The following is a 22,674-nucleotide window of genomic DNA, read 5'->3' as shown; positions in this document are numbered from 1 at the left end:
CCGGCCATCTTGAAAATTCCAAACCCTAAGTGCACATCTGCACATGGGAATTGTCATTATGGTGCAGTTTTATGAATGTATGCCAAGGCTTCTCTGAGATTTAAGCTAGAAAAAAGTCTGGAAGACTATTTCTGAACAATAACATTATATCATCCCTATTTCAATAGGGGTGACATAACTATTCAAACTAACAAAAGTTTGATTACACGTGCAACCAAATATAAAGCACTTAAAGCTAATACTAATATGAAGCTCTCATCTATTGATTGTTAAGATTACAAACTACATCGTGATATATTAAAAAGTATAAGAAGACGGGTGACAACATGTTAAAGAAAATTATTTGCATTTAATATTTCATTCCTAATTCCATTACCACACAACATCTTTTTCCAATATTACTGCATCTGGAAATTAGTAATAACATCACTTAACGTGTAGCGTCAAAATTAATTGCTTCTTCTATGACAAAAGTCGGATAAGATAGTAATCACTTCTATACGTATAAGATGTAAAATTCTCAAATTTGAAAGGCCTTCTATGTATAGTAGTCCATTTTGTCAAGTAGTATTCCTCAAAAATACATGTATGTTCTATGCATTTTTTTATCAAGTTGAAATAGACACAATATGCAATTTTATTATAACATCATTCCCTATTTCCATTCTCAATTTTATTAAGTCTTCCATTATAACCCTGGTCCACCAATTAAACAACTAAAATCACAAATTAGTAGAAAAAAAGTGCTATTTATTTATATTGCTTGGACTGCACTATTCCAATAAAAATAACCTTTACTCACAATCCACTAATCTCAATATGATCCTGGGTAAAATACGACAAGCTTTTAAGAAAAGCTATTACTTGTTGTTTTATGTTATTCCAACATTTTATTATATAGTATTAAGTCATGTAAGTCATGTAACCCCGCCGCATTTTTGCTTCTTATAAGAACCATTTAAACATCCAACTAAAACCATTTATATTTTTTTTAGAAATAACGCACCACAACGACCTTTTCTAATCTACAAACTATCGCCGGATTGTCTCCATTACGAACCATTAAAACTCCAGCTAAAACCATTATATTGTTTAAGGAATAACGCACCACTATGACCCTTTAAATCGAAAAAACCATAGCCAGATTGTTTCTTTCAAGAACCATTGTAAGTTCAACTAATACCACTTATAATGTTTTAGAAATAACGCACCACAACGACCTTTTTAAATCGACAAACTATTGCCAGATTGTTTCTTATAAGAACCATTTTAAATTCCAATTAGTACCATTGATAAATTTATAAAAATAACGCACCACAACAACCTTTTTTAAACAAATGTACTGCACAACAGAATACAGAATCATAAACGCTAATGTCTGAGTAATGATAAGGAACAACACGCAGGGTGAAAATAATAATGATGCTTCATGCAATATTAAGTGAACTTCTCCTTGGTATATTCAAGCAAGCATGTTGTTAATGTTTGTGTCATTTTGGTCTTTTGTGGATAGTTGTCTCATTGACCATCATACCACATCTTCTTTTTTATATATATTATGGTTCAGTAAAGAAGTATATTGTGACATACAGCTGCAATCGAAATGACCAGTTGCCCAGATAATTATTTCGGCAAACTGATATATTATAACGATTAGTCGACTTTTTATCTCGATAAGTCAACTTTATTATCTCAATAAGTCGATATTATGGAAGCATCAAATCGACGTGTCTAGATAGTGAACACAACATGTCGACATACTTGTCGCGATAAGTCGACAAAAGATATCAAGGCAACTCGTCTTGAGGTCGAAATGAATACCCATAACTGCCCTTGTCTTGTTGAGTTGGGACAACATTTCTAATGCGCCTTGAAATGAGGAACTCAAAAGTCACGTGTAAAGAAAAAATCTCTGTGTAGTGATATTGGACATGTTTTTACTTTTAACAAATGACTGAACTTAATTATTTGTGGTGATAAGGAAAGTAGAGGGACATAGAATAAATGTGTAAAAACTATGGAGCTATTGAATGTGTTCAAAGTATTAAATTTTCAAAAAACTTGTTGTGTTAAAAAGGGGATATTTTACCACAAGGAGCCGCATCACAAAAGGATGTTCGGGGTTTGCTAATTTACGGAAAAAGTAATCGCACTTCGTACCCCGAAAATTTAACCACATATGTGAAAATGTCGCAACTTCGAAACGAGCTATTATTATACATATCCAAGTTTACGATATGGACTGAGCTACAGGAAAAAACGTTACCATTACGGCCTATGGAAAAACAATTAAAGATATTGAGCCAATTTACAAAAAGATAAATCAGAAGTTTTCAGAGTGGTCTATGGATGATTTCACCTTGTACACCCGGGAAAATAATGAAAATGATGGTTAGTATTTTTTTATTTATACCTAGATATCCCAGATGATATAGATAACCATTATAGATAAATACCAGCAGATACTCAATGAAATTTTCGCTTTTAGAAAGCATTACAGACACGGGGCTGAACACTTTTTTTATGTACAATTCTAACTTTGTTTACACCCCCGAGAGATCCGAAAGGAATTTGTTTATGAATTGAAAAAGGCATGAACAAACATAATAGTTTTATCTGTAAGTAAACATGACACAATACAGTCTTTGTTATGTAATTATCACTCCGGTTTACAGGAATAACTGATAATCAAGGGAGATAACACACTTCATACGAGTAAAGTGAAATACATCATCATCATGTGCTTTTATCCAATAATTTGACCCATGGTCAGTCAGTAGATATCATATGCAGTTAATAAACAGACAAACATGTACATGTATTAAAGAAATCATGAATTATTATTTGTAATGCACACTAGCAAATCACAAGATATTGTCTTTTCTCAGTGAAAAAGGGGGAGGGTCAACACACCTTTTGAAAACAATATTGCTGCACCTTTTCAACTATTAAGCTAGTTAGCTACCACTCGTTGCTTCTAATATAAAAGATTTAAATGAAGGTTGATAAGCCACAAGGGAGAAGCATTTTTCTTTCTTTGCGATAAAACGTTCAAGAATTTGATTTTTGCTCTCTCAATAATACTTATGTATTTAAACTAGTGTTGTCAACGGTTAACCGGTTAACCGGTCGAACGACCGAATACCGAATACTAAAAAACGCTAACCGGTTAACCGGACATTTTTTCAATGTTAATAGATTTTATATATATTAATTTTTTTATCGAAACCATTAAAAAGTTATGTTTTATTTAAAAATTGTAATTTTTAGTAATTAATTTGACAGATCAATTGTCGGTGTCATCCTGGTTTGCCCACTTTTAATTCCATGCATATGTAAACATAGGGGGAATTGTTGTTTTAACAATTATAGTTAATTTCTAAATAAAAGTCATCATTTTTACCTTTTATTTTACCTGTAATTTTTATATAAATGATACAAAATTCTGCTAATAAATCAATGAAAATCTGCAAAAATATTTTTTATTTTAATATTTTTGAGCAGGAAAATGTGCAGAATTTGACATTATACCTCTTATTTGATCTGTATTTTTTTAATTAAAGATACTACATTGTATATTCTGCTATTACTTTTATAATTTATTAACAAAAAGTTTTAATTGTTGTCACATTCTGAAAAATAATAAATTAAAGAATAATATATATATTTTTATTATTTAAATAAATACACTGCTCTGAAATTAATATAACAGATAGAATATAAATGCAACTGCAGCTTAACAAATGCACAATTTGAACAGTAAATCTGTCTCTAAGAGCTCTGAAAGGTAGCATTTTCTTATTTTAAAACAAATCAGAAGCTAAGTAAGGATACATCGCTAAAGAAATTCAGTAACAGCTTCATTTAGAAAAAAATATGAGACAGCAACCAACAACACAGATGGTATTCCCAACTTTATTAAGTGTATTTGTTGAAAGGCACAGAAATGTCGACTACAAACGTATGATAAAGAACATGAAACATCACTTGATTTAAAAGAAGAGCCGCAGTATAACCTCTTGTTCCACCCCAACTCGTTGAGGACGTTTTGCAAAAACAGTTTAGAAGTCATTGGTGAAGCTGACAAAATACTTGCTACAACATTACTGACTGATTATGTGACAGAATTCTGGGTTAAAGTATATCGCTTTCTATGGAACACCAAAATTATGATGAGACTCCAACATGCCCATCCTACGAGATAAATGAGTTAATGAAGAAGTACCAGGCACTAATAGAAAGAAATGTTATCCAGTATGCAGGAGGAGCCCGCCCACCAAAAAGGAGAAGATGCAAAGTAATAGACACCAGATACCGACAAGGAATCGTCAGAGTGATAGACTATTCTGACATAGCATCCCCTCATCTCAATTTCAATTGAACAACTTAATGAAATATTGTTTTAGTGTCTTTTTAAATATAATGTTTTGCCAATTTTTTTCAAATTGATATGATATATAAAATATTCTATTGCCCTTTAGTATACATACAGTGCCCATGTTACACCTTATTACTTATTTTACCATGACAGTGCTTTATTTATTCCCTGTGTAATGCACTTATAAACTTTGATTCATATATCATATAAATTATGTTTGCAATATTTGTATTGCAGTTTTTATATCATGAAAATCATTCAGAAACTAAAAAAATATGAAGACACTTTTATTACTGAATGGCATTCAATTGTTTTGTCGTTAGTTGTATGTTATATGATAATATTGAATTGATATCAAATTATTGAGAGAAAACATATTTGATTTATTTATTATTTTTCTTTAAAAATTATAATAAAAAATAAGTAAATATAGTAAGAAAACACTGATAAACTATATACCTAAGTTGGAACAGACTATACAATTGTATGCTCATTAAACCTTTTGTCTTTTTTGTTTTCTTTGCTATTAGATAATTGGTAGGATTAAAAGTGGGCAAACCAGGAGTAAACCCAATTGTCCAGTCTATTGATTGCTATTGTTAATCCGGAAATAAAACCCATTAAATTAATTAGAAAATGTCGCTCAGCTTGGAGCAAGATCTCAATGACACATAATTAGTATACATGTTATTATAACAGTTACTTTAAATCAGTAATACGATTAAATTTTACGATTCACTTTATTATTTTATTTTTGATCTAATAGCGTGTAGACCTACTTCGATATGTGCACCCTCCGTCGTGTAAGGCTTTGTAATACTTTAAACGAAATGCTAACTAAAATATTGAGAAATGCAAACCAATGTAAATGTAGTTAATGTATACGTGATAGTACGAGTAAGAGTAACATGCTTAATTATTTCAAATTGTAACACTTCACATTAATTTTGGAGACAAGAGAAAAGAGTAAATAATCGTTTTCAGACATATTCGACTTCGTCCTCAGTCAATATACTTCTTTCAGGTCAATATATCCTTGTATCGACCTCATACAAAGGCTATATTTGTATAATAACATCACTTAACGTGTAGCGTCAAAACTAATTGCTTCTTCTATGACAAAAGTCGGATAAATAGTAATCACTTCTATACGTATAAGATGTAACATTCCCAGATGATATAGATAACCATTATAGATAAATACCAGCAGATACTCAATGAAATTTTCGCTTTTAGAAAGCATTACAGACACGGGGCTGAACACTTTTTTTATGTACAATTCTAACTTTGTTTACACCCCCGAGAGATCCGAAAGGAATTTGTTTATGAATTGAAAAAGGCATGAACAAACATAATAGTTTTATCTGTAAGTAAACATGACACAATACAGTCTTTGTTATGTAATTATCACTCCGGTTTACAGGAATAACTGATAATCAAGGGAGATAACACACTTCATACGAGTAAAGTGAAATACATCATCATCATGTGCTTTTATCCAATAATTTGACCCATGGTCAGTCAGTAGATATCATATGCAGTTAATAAACAGACAAACATGTACATGTATTAAAGAAATCATGAATTATTATTTGTAATGCACACTAGCAAATCACAAGATATTGTCTTTTCTCAGTGAAAAAGGGGGAGGGTCAACACACCTTTTGAAAACAATATTGCTGCACCTTTTCAACTATTAAGCTAGTTAGCTACCACTCGTTGCTTCTAATATAAAAGATTTAAATGAAGGTTGATAAGCCACAAGGGAGAAGCATTTTTCTTTCTTTGCGATAAAACGTTCAAGAATTTGATTTTTGCTCTCTCAATAATACTTATGTATTTAAACTAGTGTTGTCAACGGTTAACCGGTTAACCGGTCGAACGACCGAATACCGAATACTAAAAAACGCTAACCGGTTAACCGGACATTTTTTCAATGTTAATAGATTTTATATATATTAATTTTTTTATCGAAACCATTAAAAAGTTATGTTTTATTTAAAAATTGTAATTTTTAGTAATTAATTTGACAGATCAATTGTCGGTGTCATCCTGGTTTGCCCACTTTTAATTCCATGCATATGTAAACATAGGGGGAATTGTTGTTTTAACAATTATAGTTAATTTCTAAATAAAAGTCATCATTTTTACCTTTTATTTTACCTGTAATTTTTATATAAATGATACAAAATTCTGCTAATAAATCAATGAAAATCTGCAAAAATATTTTTTATTTTAATATTTTTGAGCAGGAAAATGTGCAGAATTTGACATTATACCTCTTATTTGATCTGTATTTTTTTAATTAAAGATACTACATTGTATATTCTGCTATTACTTTTATAATTTATTAACAAAAAGTTTTAATTGTTGTCACATTCTGAAAAATAATAAATTAAAGAATAATATATATATTTTTATTATTTAAATAAATACACTGCTCTGAAATTAATATAACAGATAGAATATAAATGCAACTGCAGCTTAACAAATGCACAATTTGAACAGTAAATCTGTCTCTAAGAGCTCTGAAAGGTAGCATTTTCTTATTTTAAAACAAATCAGAAGCTAAGTAAGGATACATCGCTAAAGAAATTCAGTAACAGCTTCATTTAGAAAAAAATATGAGACAGCAACCAACAACACAGATGGTATTCCCAACTTTATTAAGTGTATTTGTTGAAAGGCACAGAAATGTCGACTACAAACGTATGATAAAGAACATGAAACATCACTTGATTTAAAAGAAGAGCCGCAGTATAACCTCTTGTTCCACCCCAACTCGTTGAGGACGTTTTGCAAAAACAGTTTAGAAGTCATTGGTGAAGCTGACAAAATACTTGCTACAACATTACTGACTGATTATGTGACAGAATTCTGGGTTAAAGTATATCGCTTTCTATGGAACACCAAAATTATGATGAGACTCCAACATGCCCATCCTACGAGATAAATGAGTTAATGAAGAAGTACCAGGCACTAATAGAAAGAAATGTTATCCAGTATGCAGGAGGAGCCCGCCCACCAAAAAGGAGAAGATGCAAAGTAATAGACACCAGATACCGACAAGGAATCGTCAGAGTGATAGACTATTCTGACATAGCATCCCCTCATCTCAATTTCAATTGAACAACTTAATGAAATATTGTTTTAGTGTCTTTTTAAATATAATGTTTTGCCAATTTTTTTCAAATTGATATGATATATAAAATATTCTATTGCCCTTTAGTATACATACAGTGCCCATGTTACACCTTATTACTTATTTTACCATGACAGTGCTTTATTTATTCCCTGTGTAATGCACTTATAAACTTTGATTCATATATCATATAAATTATGTTTGCAATATTTGTATTGCAGTTTTTATATCATGAAAATCATTCAGAAACTAAAAAAATATGAAGACACTTTTATTACTGAATGGCATTCAATTGTTTTGTCGTTAGTTGTATGTTATATGATAATATTGAATTGATATCAAATTATTGAGAGAAAACATATTTGATTTATTTATTATTTTTCTTTAAAAATTATAATAAAAAATAAGTAAATATAGTAAGAAAACACTGATAAACTATATACCTAAGTTGGAACAGACTATACAATTGTATGCTCATTAAACCTTTTGTCTTTTTTGTTTTCTTTGCTATTAGATAATTGGTAGGATTAAAAGTGGGCAAACCAGGAGTAAACCCAATTGTCCAGTCTATTGATTGCTATTGTTAATCCGGAAATAAAACCCATTAAATTAATTAGAAAATGTCGCTCAGCTTGGAGCAAGATCTCAATGACACATAATTAGTATACATGTTATTATAACAGTTACTTTAAATCAGTAATACGATTAAATTTTACGATTCACTTTATTATTTTATTTTTGATCTAATAGCGTGTAGACCTACTTCGATATGTGCACCCTCCGTCGTGTAAGGCTTTGTAATACTTTAAACGAAATGCTAACTAAAATATTGAGAAATGCAAACCAATGTAAATGTAGTTAATGTATACGTGATAGTACGAGTAAGAGTAACATGCTTAATTATTTCAAATTGTAACACTTCACATTAATTTTGGAGACAAGAGAAAAGAGTAAATAATCGTTTTCAGACATATTCGCTTCTACGAGATCAAGATTTTTAAATATTTTTTTTTCATTCTGAAGTTGATACAAACGCCATAGTAGATACGGTGTAAAGTCAAACTTCGCAAGAAATACCCACAGACAAGCCTTAAACTGCTTAAGGACAAACTTCAATCCAAAAAGCGTAAATTTATGACTTGGATGCCATGGAAGGTTGTCACGTTGACTCTCATACCAAATCTTATAACTATGTGTAGGATACTAAAGATTTAAGGTTTTCAAACACCAACTTAAACTACCTGTTAACCGGTTAATCGGTCGAACGATTATCCCAGTAACCGGTTAGGCAATAGTGTACGATTTGACAACACTAATTTAAACCAAATAATAACACAGCCTGAGTAATTTTTTTGGTCTTATTTCAGTTCCAGATATATCATTACTTTTTAACCTGAGATGACAAACTAGAGGTTTTAAAAGGTCCTGAATAACTGGTAAGCATTTTGTTTTATTTGGCAAGCTCTAAATTGTTTATTTATGGTATTTATGCAATTCAAATTACACTCGGTATGTTAAAAATATACTGATATGAAAACTGTTGCTATGGTCTTGGCATTAAATGAAAATGCTTGGTTACTGATCTTTTCGACTCCATATTTCAAGTTAAACCTTGCGGCAACTGTTCCTCTTGTAACACTGCAAACCATAATTAGCATTATTTTTGTATGTCGTTATTTAATGACGCCATATTACGTGTGATGTCACAATGTTTCCTTTAAAACCTCATGCAAATATCTCACTGATAAAAGATTTTCACTGAAATACATGTAAAAAACATTTTTTCTCAAATACAATCATGTGAAAGAACAAGTTTTGAAAATTTGCACTTCATTGCACTCTAATTATATGATTCAAATGACTTTTACAGTAGTTTATAATGGTTTCTACAGTATAAAATACCAGGTTTCCACTGGCTAGAATAATTAAGTATTTTGGTGTTTTTTTTATGAAATCTTCAATTTTGCATAATTTCTCTGTCAAAATGCACTTTTAGGCACCAGAAAATTTTATTGAATGCTTTAACAGGGTCTGTGCGTTGTAATTTAAGGTTACATTCAGATGTTTTGTCCTTCTTTTGACTAGTGAAGGTATACTGTAAGAAATAAATTATGCATACACTTTGTATTCAAAATAAATAAATATAGCGATAAAAGTGTCATTGCCTTATAGTGCTGAAAGTTTGAAACAACTTTATTTTTTTTCAGAAATGGACAAAAATACACAGATTTATTCAGAATGTCATACCGATGAAGATCACATAAAAATATTTGTAAAAATCAGAACTATGGATTGCAATATGGGACAACATCCCTAATGCGCCTTGAAATGAGGAACTCAAAAGTCACGTGTAAAGAAAAAATCTCTGTGTAGTGATATTGGACATGTTTCTATTTTTAACAAATGACTGAACTTAATTATTTGTGGTGATTATGAAAGTAGAGGAACATAGAATAAATGTGTAAAAACTATGGAGCTATTGAAGGTGTTCAAAGTATTAAATTTTCAAAGAACTTGTTGTGTTAACAAGGGGATATTTTACCACAAGGAGCCGCATCACAATCGGATGTTCGGGGTTTGCTAATTTACAGAAAAAGTAATCTCACTTCGTACCCCGAAAATTTAACCACATATGTGAAAATGTCGCAGCTTCGAAACGAGCTATTAAACATATCCAAGTTTACGATATGGACTGAGCTACAGGAAAAAACGTTACCATTACGGCCTATGGAAAAACAATTAAAGATATTGAGCCAGTTGTCGAATTAATTATCACAAGTCAGCTTTATTTTCTTGACAAGTCAGCATGCAACGTGGTCGATCGAGACGGGTACCATCGAGACGAGATAGGTTAAAAAAATTTCAATCGAAAAAGGATGAATAATTAAAATTCTTCATACCATGTAAAAGTGTGAATTTTGGACCCCTTGACCCATTTTGTCCCGTTTGAGCTAGCACAAATCTGATTAAAAAACACAGGCAGGAATTTTCGTTTCGCCTGCGACTTCTGTCGCAGAAAGTGAGACTATTGATAGACAAAGCTATCTGGCGGCGGCAGCGTAAGCTCTTTACTTAAAAGCTGTATATTTCAGAAGGTAGAAGACCTGGATGATTCATACTTTGTATACCTTATGTTACGAACTCTCCGTCTGTCATATGCCCATTGTCCTTAACCTCATTTTCATGGTTCAGTGATTACTTGAAAAAAAAGTTTTTTTTTTTTTGCAATGTTAGTTTCTCACTGATCTTATTATAAGCAATAAATCAACTAGAATAACTGTATTTGGTTTGTGTGTACCTTGCAAGGTCCTCGTGTCTGTCAGACAGTTTTCACTTGACCTCGACCTGATTTCATAGATAAGTGAACAAGGTTAGGTACATACCTCAGAAACTATAAGCAATAGGTCTACCATATTTGGTTTATAAAATGATTTAGGTGAACATGCCCTACTGACAGGTACAATGTATCATCTGACCTTGACCTCATGTTCATGGTTCAGTGGTCAAAGATATTTTTGTGTTTTGCTCTTTTCTCAGATACTATAAGCATCAAGCCAATTATATTTGGTGTATGGGATGTTGCTAAGGTATACATGTCTGTCTCGCGATAAACATCTTACCTTGACCTCATTTTCATGGTTCCTTGGTCAAAGATAAAAAAAAATTATAGGTAACCTCGGAATAGACAACATGTGTATATATTGACGGAACGACATACTAACTGTTCATTTTGTTCTTCAGTAGCTCGCGGATCACACGATACATGTATCTTATCTTGTACAATTTAGTTACACGCTTATCGATTGATATCAGCTTATATGTATATTGATTATTGTAGCAGGTGTTCGATTAACGGATGTGTACTTAAGTGCAAGTTCAGAAATTCCACTTATATGTACTTTTCGTGTTTGTCTTTCTCTCACTGGCGATTTTCTCTTCAAAGCACGATTTCTGTATAGAATAGAAGCACATTAAATTAAATATTAGTTTTCTTCTAGCATATTCTAGATGTTTTGCAGTACAGATTTTCATTTGATCGTACAGTGTATGCACATACTAATTTTTCAGAATTTCGCCTCAAATTTGCGAGGTATTTTATGTTAGGTTTTTTTTGCTGTTTCCATGACAACGGCGGTCATTTTGAAAATATCAAGGACAGATGACTTTTCAGTAGCACTTAACCGGGAATCAGCTTAAAATTGGTAAGAAAATGGTACTCTGACGTTTTTCCCAATATGGGTCAATATTGCACTTTTAGCCTTATCTCCATGGTAACAGCAGCAATCTCAAAAATTCCAACTGCAATAAATTCTACAGTTCATACTGTTGATACGCAGGGGCAGGTTTGGGGTCGGATCTGTAACGGTTGATTGACTATGAATTAATTAATGAATTATTTTCTTTTTTCACGTTCGGCCTGTTTCCATGGCAACGATAGCCATTTTGAAAAAAAATTAAATAGATTTTACGCTTCCGAATGATGAGTTATAATGTCTGAAAAATTCATTAAATTTGGACCATTTTTCATTTTTTTCACATTTTTGCCGTTTCTATGGTAACGCCGGTCATCTTGAAAATTCCAAACCCTAAGTGCACATGTGCACATGGGAATTGTCATTATGGTGCAGTTTTATGAATGTATGCCAAGGCTTCTCTGAGATTTAAGCTAGAAAAAAGTCTGGAAGAATATTTCGGAACAATAACATTATATCATCCCTATTTCAATAGGGATGACATAACTATTCCAACTAACAAAAGTTTGATTACACGTGAAACCAAATATAAAGCACTAAAAGCTAATACTAATATGAAGCTCTCAACTATTGATTGTTAAGATTACAAACTACATCGCGATGTATTAAAAAGCATAAGAAGACGGATGACAACATGTTAAAGAAAATTATTTGCATTTAATATTTCATTCCTAATTCGATTACCACACAACATCTTTTTCCAATATTACTGCATCTGGAAATTAGTAATATTATTAATTCGTATATTTTAACAAAATTGATTCGTTTAGGGATAGTCACATGTTAAACTATATTTTCGAAGGTAGAGAGAAAACGGCGGATAGCAAAAAGCATTTTGACCGGCAAAAAGCATATCGCACGGTTATTTTTAGAATATCTAAAAACCCGATATACTTTGTGACGTCATGTAATGAATTTCAGGATATTGTTAAACGTTTTGAAACACATGATATCTGTGATCGATTATTTGACGAAAAAAATCTTCAAATACATATGGATGTCCCCAAAAAAAAGTAAATGAAATAACAACTAATATGTTGTTATTGTCAAGGAGACAAGTTAATATCTATAGAATTCCAACAAACCTAAATGACGATTTTGATACAAATATGGTCGGAAATTAATAATATAACAAATATAGCCTTTGTATGAGGTCAATACAGGATATTTCGACCCAAGAAGTATATCGACCTCGGACTTCGTCCTCAGTCAATATACTTCTTTCAGGTCAATATATCCTTGTATCGACCTCATACAAAGGCTATATTTGTATAATAACATCACTTAACGTGTAGCGTCAAAACTAATTGCTTCTTCTATGACAAAAGTCGGATAAATAGTAATCACTTCTATACGTATAAGATGTAACATTCTCAAATTTGAAAGGCCTTCTATGTATAGTAGTCCATTTTGTCAAAGTTGAAATAGACACAATATGTATTTTATTATAACATCATTCCCTATTTCCATTCTTAATTTCATTAAGTCTTCTATTATAACCCTGGTCCACCAATTAAACAACTAAAATCAAAAATTAGTAGAAAAAAAGTGCTATTTATTTATATTGCTTGGACTGCAATATTCCAATAAAAATAACCTTTACTCACAAACCACTAATCTCAATATGATCCTGGGTAAAATACGACAAGCTTTTAAGAAAAGCTATTACTTGTTGTTTTATGTTATTCCAACATTTTATTATATAGTATTAAGTCATGTAAGGATTGGTTGGTTGGGCGGGTCATCAGATACTTATTTTCAGAAACAACATGTGTTGGGTTCTTCTACATTGGCTAAAGGTGTAGGGAAATGTTGACATCTAAAAAAAAAGAAGTGTTAACCCCGCCGCATTTTTGCTTCTTATAAGAACCATTTAAACATCCAACTAAAACCATATTTATATTTTTGAGAAATAACGCACCACAACGACCTTTTCTAATCGACAAACTATTGCCAGATTGTTTCTTTTAGGAACCATTAAAACTCCAGCTAAATTCTTTTATAATTTTTAAGAAATAAAGCGCCACTATGACCTTTTAATCGACAAAACCATAGCCAGATTGTTTCTTTTATGAACCATTGTAAATTCAGCTTATACAATTTATAATGTTTAAAAAAAAAAAAAAAAGAACGACCTTTTTAATCGACAAACTATTCAGATTGTTTCTTATAAGAACCATTTTAAATTCCATTGATAAATTTATAAAAAGAACACACCACAACAACCTTTTTCAATCAAATGTACTGCACAACAGAATACAGAATCAAACGCTAAATAAATGATAAGGAACAACACACAGGGTGAAAATAATAATGACGCATCATACAGTATTAAGTGAACTTCTCCTTGGTATATTCAAGCAAGCATGGTACAGTATACACATACACAGAAATACAAGTATTGAGATACTCATAATGACTAGTTTTGCAATATCCGTGTCAGTATCTATCTTCCCATACCTTTCTTTCCGTACAATGTGAACAATTTAACGAGAACTTAAACAATTTCGAGGCAAGGTTCGCTCAATTCGTAATTTTGACGTGCATGATAACTTATTTCTCCATTAATATAGAACGGTTGTAGAAAATATTGCATTTCAAAATAGAAAATAGTTGTATATGTATATATATTCTTCGATATAAAAAAAAATAAAAATAAGGAGAAACCTATCTTTCTTCTGTATATTGATGTTCCGTCATTGTGCCGGATGTTAGATACCATCGAGTCCGAACAATTTTTGCCGGTGTGGTTTAGACACAGTGAGTACGTATACATGCAGCTTTAAAAAAACACCCATATCAAAGAAAATTCTATTAAATACCTTCCTATGAAATACTGCTGCAGTAGTGAGAACTTAGTTTAGCAACCGTTGTCGCATTAAATCGACGCCGATTTCTTTAGGTCTAGTTCACACCTATTTTGACTAGTCTTTTAAATTAGATTAAATAGTTCATTGATGAGATTAAAAGTAACAAGGTTCTAAAATTGATTTTTTTTTAAAGATATTTGCTTAATAATTACTTATAAGCTAGACAAAATATTTGTCCGTGTGTATAAATTAATGATGTTTATTGACTACCATATATTTTTTTTATATATACTAGTAGTGTCCGAGGTCTGTTAAATATGAATTTATAAAAAGAAATAGCAAAGGTTGCAATTTAATGAAATTATTTGCTATATAATGATTGGTGATTCGCTTAACGCCGCATCAACACAAAAAGACTATTTCGTTGTGAGAGCGATTTTAAATATCATAACCAACCGTTTAAAAAAAAAAAAAAAAACTTTCAAATTACTGAAACTATAGTTGAAAGTGAAAATGCTTTTCACATTGCAAATAAAAAAAATCAATAACACAAAAGTCATGATAAAAGCCTGAAATCATTTAAGACAAATACAATATTTAAATATCTTTTTAAAAACAAAGAAACAATTGCTTCAACAGCAATATCAACATTATATAAGTCATGCATATTATTTATATCATAATCGTTCCCCCCCCCACCCCCCCACCCCGAATATATGAAAAGTCATTACTTTCAATTAAAATGACTTTAAGCAAAGTAAACCTACGATTTGGATTTCTTTTTTAAAAGATACTCGTGTGTAATTTTAGCATGATCAAAATTTTCCCCCCGAATATACATGTATGATAAGTCATTACATTCAATTAAAATGATTTTTAGCAATGTAAACCTACGATTTGGGTTTCTATTTTAAAAGATACTCGTGTGTAATTTTAGCATGATCAATACGGCATCTAGACATAGCACACTGATATTTCCTGCTTATAGATTATTTTAAGATTAACTTACCTATAATAGTTGGTTTCATTTCATGGAATGTATTGCCGTTCTTTTTATTCCATGCATTTTCCCACACATTTAAAACATATTCTTTAAAATCATTATATAAATAAATATTTAACATTTAGATATTGGGTCGTTCAGGACATTTTTTTGCTGCCAAATCTATAAAAAAAAAATGATGTCCAAATTTCTCATTACGTAACGAATTTTTAGAATTTACGGGTTTTTAATTTTGGTGTTTCGTATTGCTTGAAGACATGATATGAATTATATCAGTATTTTTTGTAATTTTACTTTTTATTTGATGCTGATTGCAAAAAAAACTGTAAGATTGTATTTAGCATCCTAATTTTTTTAATTTTTGAAGTGTTGTTGACAGACCTAAAACCTAGCACAATGATATATTATAACATCACGTGAAAACTGAAAAGTCTTGCATCTATCAACAAGTTGGGCTATACAAACCTGAAAAACTAAATTCTAAAGAGAAATAGTTCGTTTTGCCGATAAGATGATGGTTTATTGTGTTTATTGGCACGAATACTGCCTTCTACCGAGCAATTAAGTAAATAATCTCATCATAGATAGTGGAATTACAAATCGAAAAAAGTAGACCGCAATACCACACGGCTGAAAATTCGCATGAAGATAGAGTTAACATTATTCTTTTATTTTAGCCTTGTCGTAGAGTTTTCCCAGGGTGCAGTTTTGTGTAAAACTGCGTTAAAGTTAAATTTTCGATTTTTTCTCTCTCTCAGTTTCAAATACGAGAACGCTTATAATAAATGCCGGAATTTAGATATCATAAAAAAATGGTATCAGCTGAAAGAGTGGTGTATCAGCTTTAAATGTATTTGGCACCAAAGTTTATTAGCATATTTAACATTTAGATATTGGGTCGTTCAGGACTTTTTCTGCTGCCAAATCTAAAAAAAATTTGCTTTCCAAATTTCTCATTACGTAACGAATTTTTAGAAATTACGGGTTTTTAATTTTGGTGTTTCGTATTGCTTGAAGACATGATATGAATTATATAATAATCTTTGATTTGACAGAAACAGTAATAAAATAAATAAAAAGTATCGCCTCAGCTTCTACAGTAAGGAAGGATAGAGAAAAAAGTGAGCGGAGAGTTGTAGCTCTAATTTAATTGGTATAAAATAGATAAAGCAAAATGTGAGCGGAGAGTTGTAGCTCTTTTATTGCTATAAAATAGATAAAGCAAAACAGATTAAAATAAACAACATATCAGCAAAAAATCCAATAGAGAAGACCTTTCTATGATGTAACTGAAATAATAGGTTTTATAACGTGTATCCAATCAACAGGAAACGGATTTTAACATTCATTATGTTTTAAAATGAGTATTTACAGAAGTTAACATTTCGTAGTCACAATTCCCGTATTTTGTCAGTTGCAATCATACATCTTTACAAAACATCTTTTAATAGAGGGAAAATTTATCGCGGCTTGGATTGATGTCGGATACCGTTCTGCCTAACTTGCGATGAAAACTATTTGTCAAAGATGATTATTTATTATCTGTATTTTGTGGAAATAACAGAAAGTTAATTATTTGATTATCATATATTTAAGTCTCTCAAGAGCATTAATCGCTCATCTTTAATTTTTTGCTTAAATCTTTAATCAATGATTATTTTTGCTTTTCAATAAATATATTAATGAGTGGCTTAATAATTCCATTTAAATATTCTTTGTATCTTTCATATTTTATTCAAAAGCTTTAAAAAATGCGCTTTACACCTATGTTCCATTTAAGCCATAGTGGCTATCATGTTTCTTAACTTACAAGGAAATAAAATACAAAATTTACACTTAGTCTAGATACTGATTTTGATTCGGCAGTTACAAAAGAGAAGTTATTTTTAAAAATAAGCAAACTTTATGAACAAATTGTTAAAAAAATGTTTTTAAAGGCAATAATTCCTTAAGGGGTCAATTGACATTTTTTGAACTTATTTGTAGATCTTACTTTGTATCAAACAATTTTGCTGTTTATCTTTTAAATTATCAAAACTATTATTCAAGATATAATAATAACTAAAATTACCAATTTATTGGCAGCAACCCAACAATTGGTTGTTATATTCATCTCGTATATTACGACTGATAAAACTTAACCTAACGAACATATTTAGATCACATCAGATTTGCTCTAAATGCTTTGGTTTTTGAGATATAAGCCAAAACTGCATTTTACCACTATGTTCAATTTTTGAAATGGCGGCCATGTTTTTTGACGAAACAGACAAAAGAACTCAAATTTTATCCCTGATACCCTAATGACCATTCAGCTGGAGTTTGTTAGGAGTTCGTTAAGTGGTTTAAGAGGAGAAGATATTAGAAATAAATTACACTGGACGGATGAACACGGACGCCAAAACAAAATAATTTGAATTTAATGGAAAAAATTAAATCTATTTTCATAAAACATGCATCAAAGTGCTCTTTGGTCATTTAATTGAACATTTCAGATATTTTATTGTATATGTGGAATCTATTCAGTAACCCGTTCAGACTCGATCACGCGGCAATTCAGATTTGTCGCAAGGTATAAACGCTTGTCAACAGCTATAGACCGGATGGTGTATTACTGTTGTCAATAGTAAAACTGTTGACAACCTTAAAGTCATAGGAAACGAGTAAGTGGTGAAAAATAATGTTTATCCAATTATTGAACCAATGCGTGTATACATCATAAACTTAGTCTTTTGTGCACGATTTTATCCTTTTTTACGCAAATATATCGTAAAATCGTCATTTTTTTCTCTCTCTGTCTGTTATGAGGTGAAAAAAATGACAGCTACGTAATTGTCGTTTTTTGAAGCCGTACTTTACTGATTTTCGCTCACAGTAAACTTGTCCTAAATGTGGATAAACTAAAGAATTTCCTTCAGATACAAGGATATGTACATAAGTTTTATAATAAAAACTAGCCATTTAGTAATAAAAAACATATAATGCATATTGTTTTGTTTTTTTTTAATTTAAGGTTTCATAGGACTTTAAGACGAACCTTTTTTATCAAGTAGTTCGAGACCGTATATATATATAAAGTGATCAGAAGTTTTTTTTTATTATAGTTAAAGACCTATGGTAAACTATATTTGTTTACCAACAAAACCCGAAGTCCTCTGATTTAAGACCGTAAGGTGACCTTTTAATTAGTTGTCAATAGTTGGTAACCACATAGTACCTAAAGTTATTTAATTATTATTTTATAAAAATTAAAAACGGTTACCGTATTAAGGTCACCTCATGTTTTTGAAGTAAACGACCGCATGGCGACCTTTTAATTAGACAAGTTGTTAATAGTTAAAAATGGTCACTTCATGTTTTTGTAGTAAAAGACCATATGGCGACCTCTAGACAAGTTGTTAATTATAGTTTAAGATCGTATGATGATGACCTCCTGTTAAAATATGTGTAGTGAAAACCGGTATGTTGATATCTATATAGGTGTGGACTCGCTAATGATGACAATAAATAGGCGATAAGGGACCACTAGTTTTCAATAGTTAATGACTGTTAAGTGACCTGTAGTTTTTTTTATACTTAAAAGACCGTATTGTGTCTCATCCCTTTTGCAAATTTACGCAAATAAAATATGTTTAAACTAAACCGTATGGTCACCTCAAATCGTTTATAGTAAAAAATCTGTTTTGTGACCTTTAAGTGTAAATCATTAGTTAAACCATTATAGATGTAATACCCATTACATCTATGGTTAAACAGCGTATTGAGGCCTCTACATGTCAATAGTAAATGCCGGTATTGTAACCTCTAGTTGTCAATAGTTGAAGACCATATGGTGACCTTTGGTTTATTTTCTATAGTTCACGACCGCATTATGAGGGGGTCCATTATGGTCACCTGAAGTTTTTATATATAGTTGTGGTGACCTACGGTTGGAGACCGCATAACAACCTTTAATTGTAAATTGGTGAAGACGGTATGGTGACTTTTAATTGTTTATTTTGATTAAATGTGTGTGTGGTTTTGTTTTATTTAGCCTTTTCTTTCATATTTACCCCACATCTTACATTTTACTCGATGTAAAATTTATCAACGAACCCATAAGTAACGTTCACACCCGTCAGACGATAAAATAAAATTGTCGGATAGTTCTCTTTAAAAAAAAAAAAAAAAAAAAAGTCACACAGACTTAATTTAAAATTCTGTAAATGTTTAACTTATAAAGAAAGTCGACTTACAAAGTACATAAACGTGGCGTGATTCTTCAACTTCAATCTTGCTATTTGACAAAGGTCTAGCCAAACACTTTCATTTTTATGAAAAGCAAACATATTTCAAATAGATCACGGACTATGATTCTATGATCATTTTGGTCTCTTGTGGAGAGTTGTCTCATTGGCAATCAAACCACATCTTCTTTTTTATATAATCAATAAATAGTACTTCAATTGTACAAATTAAACCAGGATTTTATTTTTCACAGAATCTGAAAGGACCTCACTGATACATTGACATAAAATACAAAAAACATAAGTTTGATGAAATTGGAAAAAAACAAATCTGTTGATTGTTTGATAATTATTTACTTTAACATTGTATTGTCAAGTATCTCTGACGTATTATATCGTGTGTCATCATTCAATTGTAGTAATCCTAACGGAGTTAAGTGATCTAAAATAGTATGTAATCAGAATTAACTAGTTCTTTCTATCATCTTTGGAATTATTAGGGTGGTTAAATGGCCTTTTGCCCTTTTTGTAATGTAAATACGATACAAATCTTTTTTTTAAGTGTTAGTAGCATGACTGTTATGTTATATCATTTGTACATGTGGATTGCGGAAGTAAGAAATGCAAGCAAATTTGTTGTATTTTATCTATTATTTAAATTGTTAATTAACTTGGAGATACTAAGAATATAGCATCATTAAAAAGAGTGCAAGACCGGAAAGTTAAAGTCACAACAAAAGATTTTTTGCGAGAAAAGAGTGCGTTACGCAATTTCTTCTGGTAACACAGAACTATCTAGTAAGTTCATACCTATATGATATAAGTAACTTATTACAATATGATATAAGAAACTTATTACATTCGAGATGACAACTACGCATTAGTTAACCAACAGCAGAGCGCAAAGGACTATCTGAGACCATAGGAACCACGTAACAGTATAAACATCAAGTACTATTACATAAGTAAAAACATAAAGATATTGAATATAAAAGTTAACTATACCAAAGCCTACAAGAAAGCAAAACGAAAAAAAACCCCAAAGAAAGTCCAAGGAAAGAAAAACAAAGAAAGACACAAAAACTATGAAGATTGACGAACCAATTCGTTTGAAGTTAAAAGACTGAAAAAAGAAGAAACCATGTTTCGAGTATGTCATTTAACGAGGCATATAACTCAAATGGAAAACTTTACTTAGTACAAAAAGTAAAAGAACTATTAAGTTCTGAAAAAAAAACTTTTCTTCTTCGTTAGAGAATTTGTCTGACAGATAATTTGACCATCCAAATAAAATGATCTCTATTATAGCACAGGACATGCAAAGGAAAAAGTAGTATCAGCATCATTGTTCATTTTGTTTTAAGTACTGACCTGGGATTCAATGCACATGTAATATTCATTAAGTTTACACAATGGACTTCAAGACTGTCTATAAAGCTAATTAGATTTGTTAATTTAGACCGAAGTAAATGTCTATTAGTCAAATATAAAAAAGAATGACCTTTCACTGTTAACTATATATCAGCTAATGTCGCCATAAAGCTGACCTGAAGTGTCTAGTTCAAGTTTTTGTAAACCCGAAAGGATATTTCGGAAGTTGCATTCCATAATGCAATATTATTAGTTTCCAGCATGAACACTCGATCAGACTTCAAATCGAAAACAAAAGCAGTGCATACATATATGTATATGAGACACCAACCCGACAATACAAATATTTCTTTTAGAGATCTAATTTAAAAGTTGAATAACTTTACATCTATAAACAGGCATCATTCTATAGCTATTTGGCGGCAAGGTTATTTGTAATATTCTGAAATTATTTAACATCTGAAAGCGGTAATTAACTATTACCTTTATTCATTCACCCCATATTTCATTTATGTTGTATGTACATTGTGTCATAGATTAAATGTATTCGTTAAGTGTATGTTCACTTGTGTTAGTATGTCTTTTGTTGAGGTAATCCATTTCCATAGATATTTTATAGTGTGTCTTTCTATGTTGTGATGTTACATTACTATTTCAGGTACTAAGTGTAAAATTTATCGTATGTCTAAAATATTCCTTAACAATGCAACTAAATATTTTATCGTAAGATTCAATTTTTTTGTGAAAAGGGCTACTGCTGATGAAGGACTTGAGCTTACCTGATGAAGGACCTACATAGTTGTAAGCTTTTCTGACGAAGGACCTGAGCGTACATAATGAAGGACCTACATAATTGTAAGCTTTTCTGACGAAGGACCCGAGCGTACCTATTGAAGGACCTACATAATTGTAAGCTTTTCTGATAAAGGACCCGAGCGTACCTAATGAAGGACCTACATAATTGTAAGCTTTTCTGACGAAGGACCCGAGCGTACATAATGAAGGACCTACATAATTGTAAGCTTTTCTGACGAAGGACCCGAGCGTACATAATGAAGGACCTACATAATTGTAAGCTTTTCTGACGAAGGACCTGAGCGTACATAATGAAGGACCTACATAATTGTAAGCTTTTCTGACGAAGGACCTGAGCGTACATAATGAAGGACCTACATAATTGTAAGCTTTTCTGACGAAGGACCTGAGCGTACATAATGAAGGACCTACATAATTGTAAGCTTTTCTGACGAAGGACCTGAGCGTACATAATGAAGGACCTACATAAGTGTAAGCTTTTCTGACGAAGGACCTGAGCGTACATAATGAAGGACCTACATAATTGTAAGCTTTTCTGACGAAGGACCTGAGCGTACATAATGAAGGACCTACATAATTGTAAGCTTTTCTGACGAAGGACCTGAGCGTACATAATGAAGGACCTACATAATTGTAAGCTTTTCTGACGAAGGACCTGAGCGTACATAATGAAGG

The 22,674-nt window shown here is 31.2% G+C and overlaps 1 long non-coding RNA gene across 1 annotated transcript; it reads left to right on the top strand.

The window, feature by feature from the left end:
* Positions 1-8,866: 8,866 nt before the first annotated feature.
* LOC134709216 (uncharacterized) lies at positions 8,867-10,033 on the top strand. Its single transcript, XR_010105925.1, has 2 exons — positions 8,867-8,956; positions 9,728-10,033. It is a non-coding gene; the product is annotated as an uncharacterized LOC134709216 (long non-coding RNA).
* Positions 10,034-22,674: the final 12,641 nt, after the last annotated feature.

This window comes from Mytilus trossulus, chromosome 1 (assembly GCF_036588685.1).
Source record: "Mytilus trossulus isolate FHL-02 chromosome 1, PNRI_Mtr1.1.1.hap1, whole genome shotgun sequence".
In the NCBI taxonomy this organism is placed as follows: domain Eukaryota; kingdom Metazoa; phylum Mollusca; class Bivalvia; order Mytilida; family Mytilidae; genus Mytilus; species Mytilus trossulus.
This window is presented reverse-complemented; position numbering and strand designations above follow the sequence as displayed.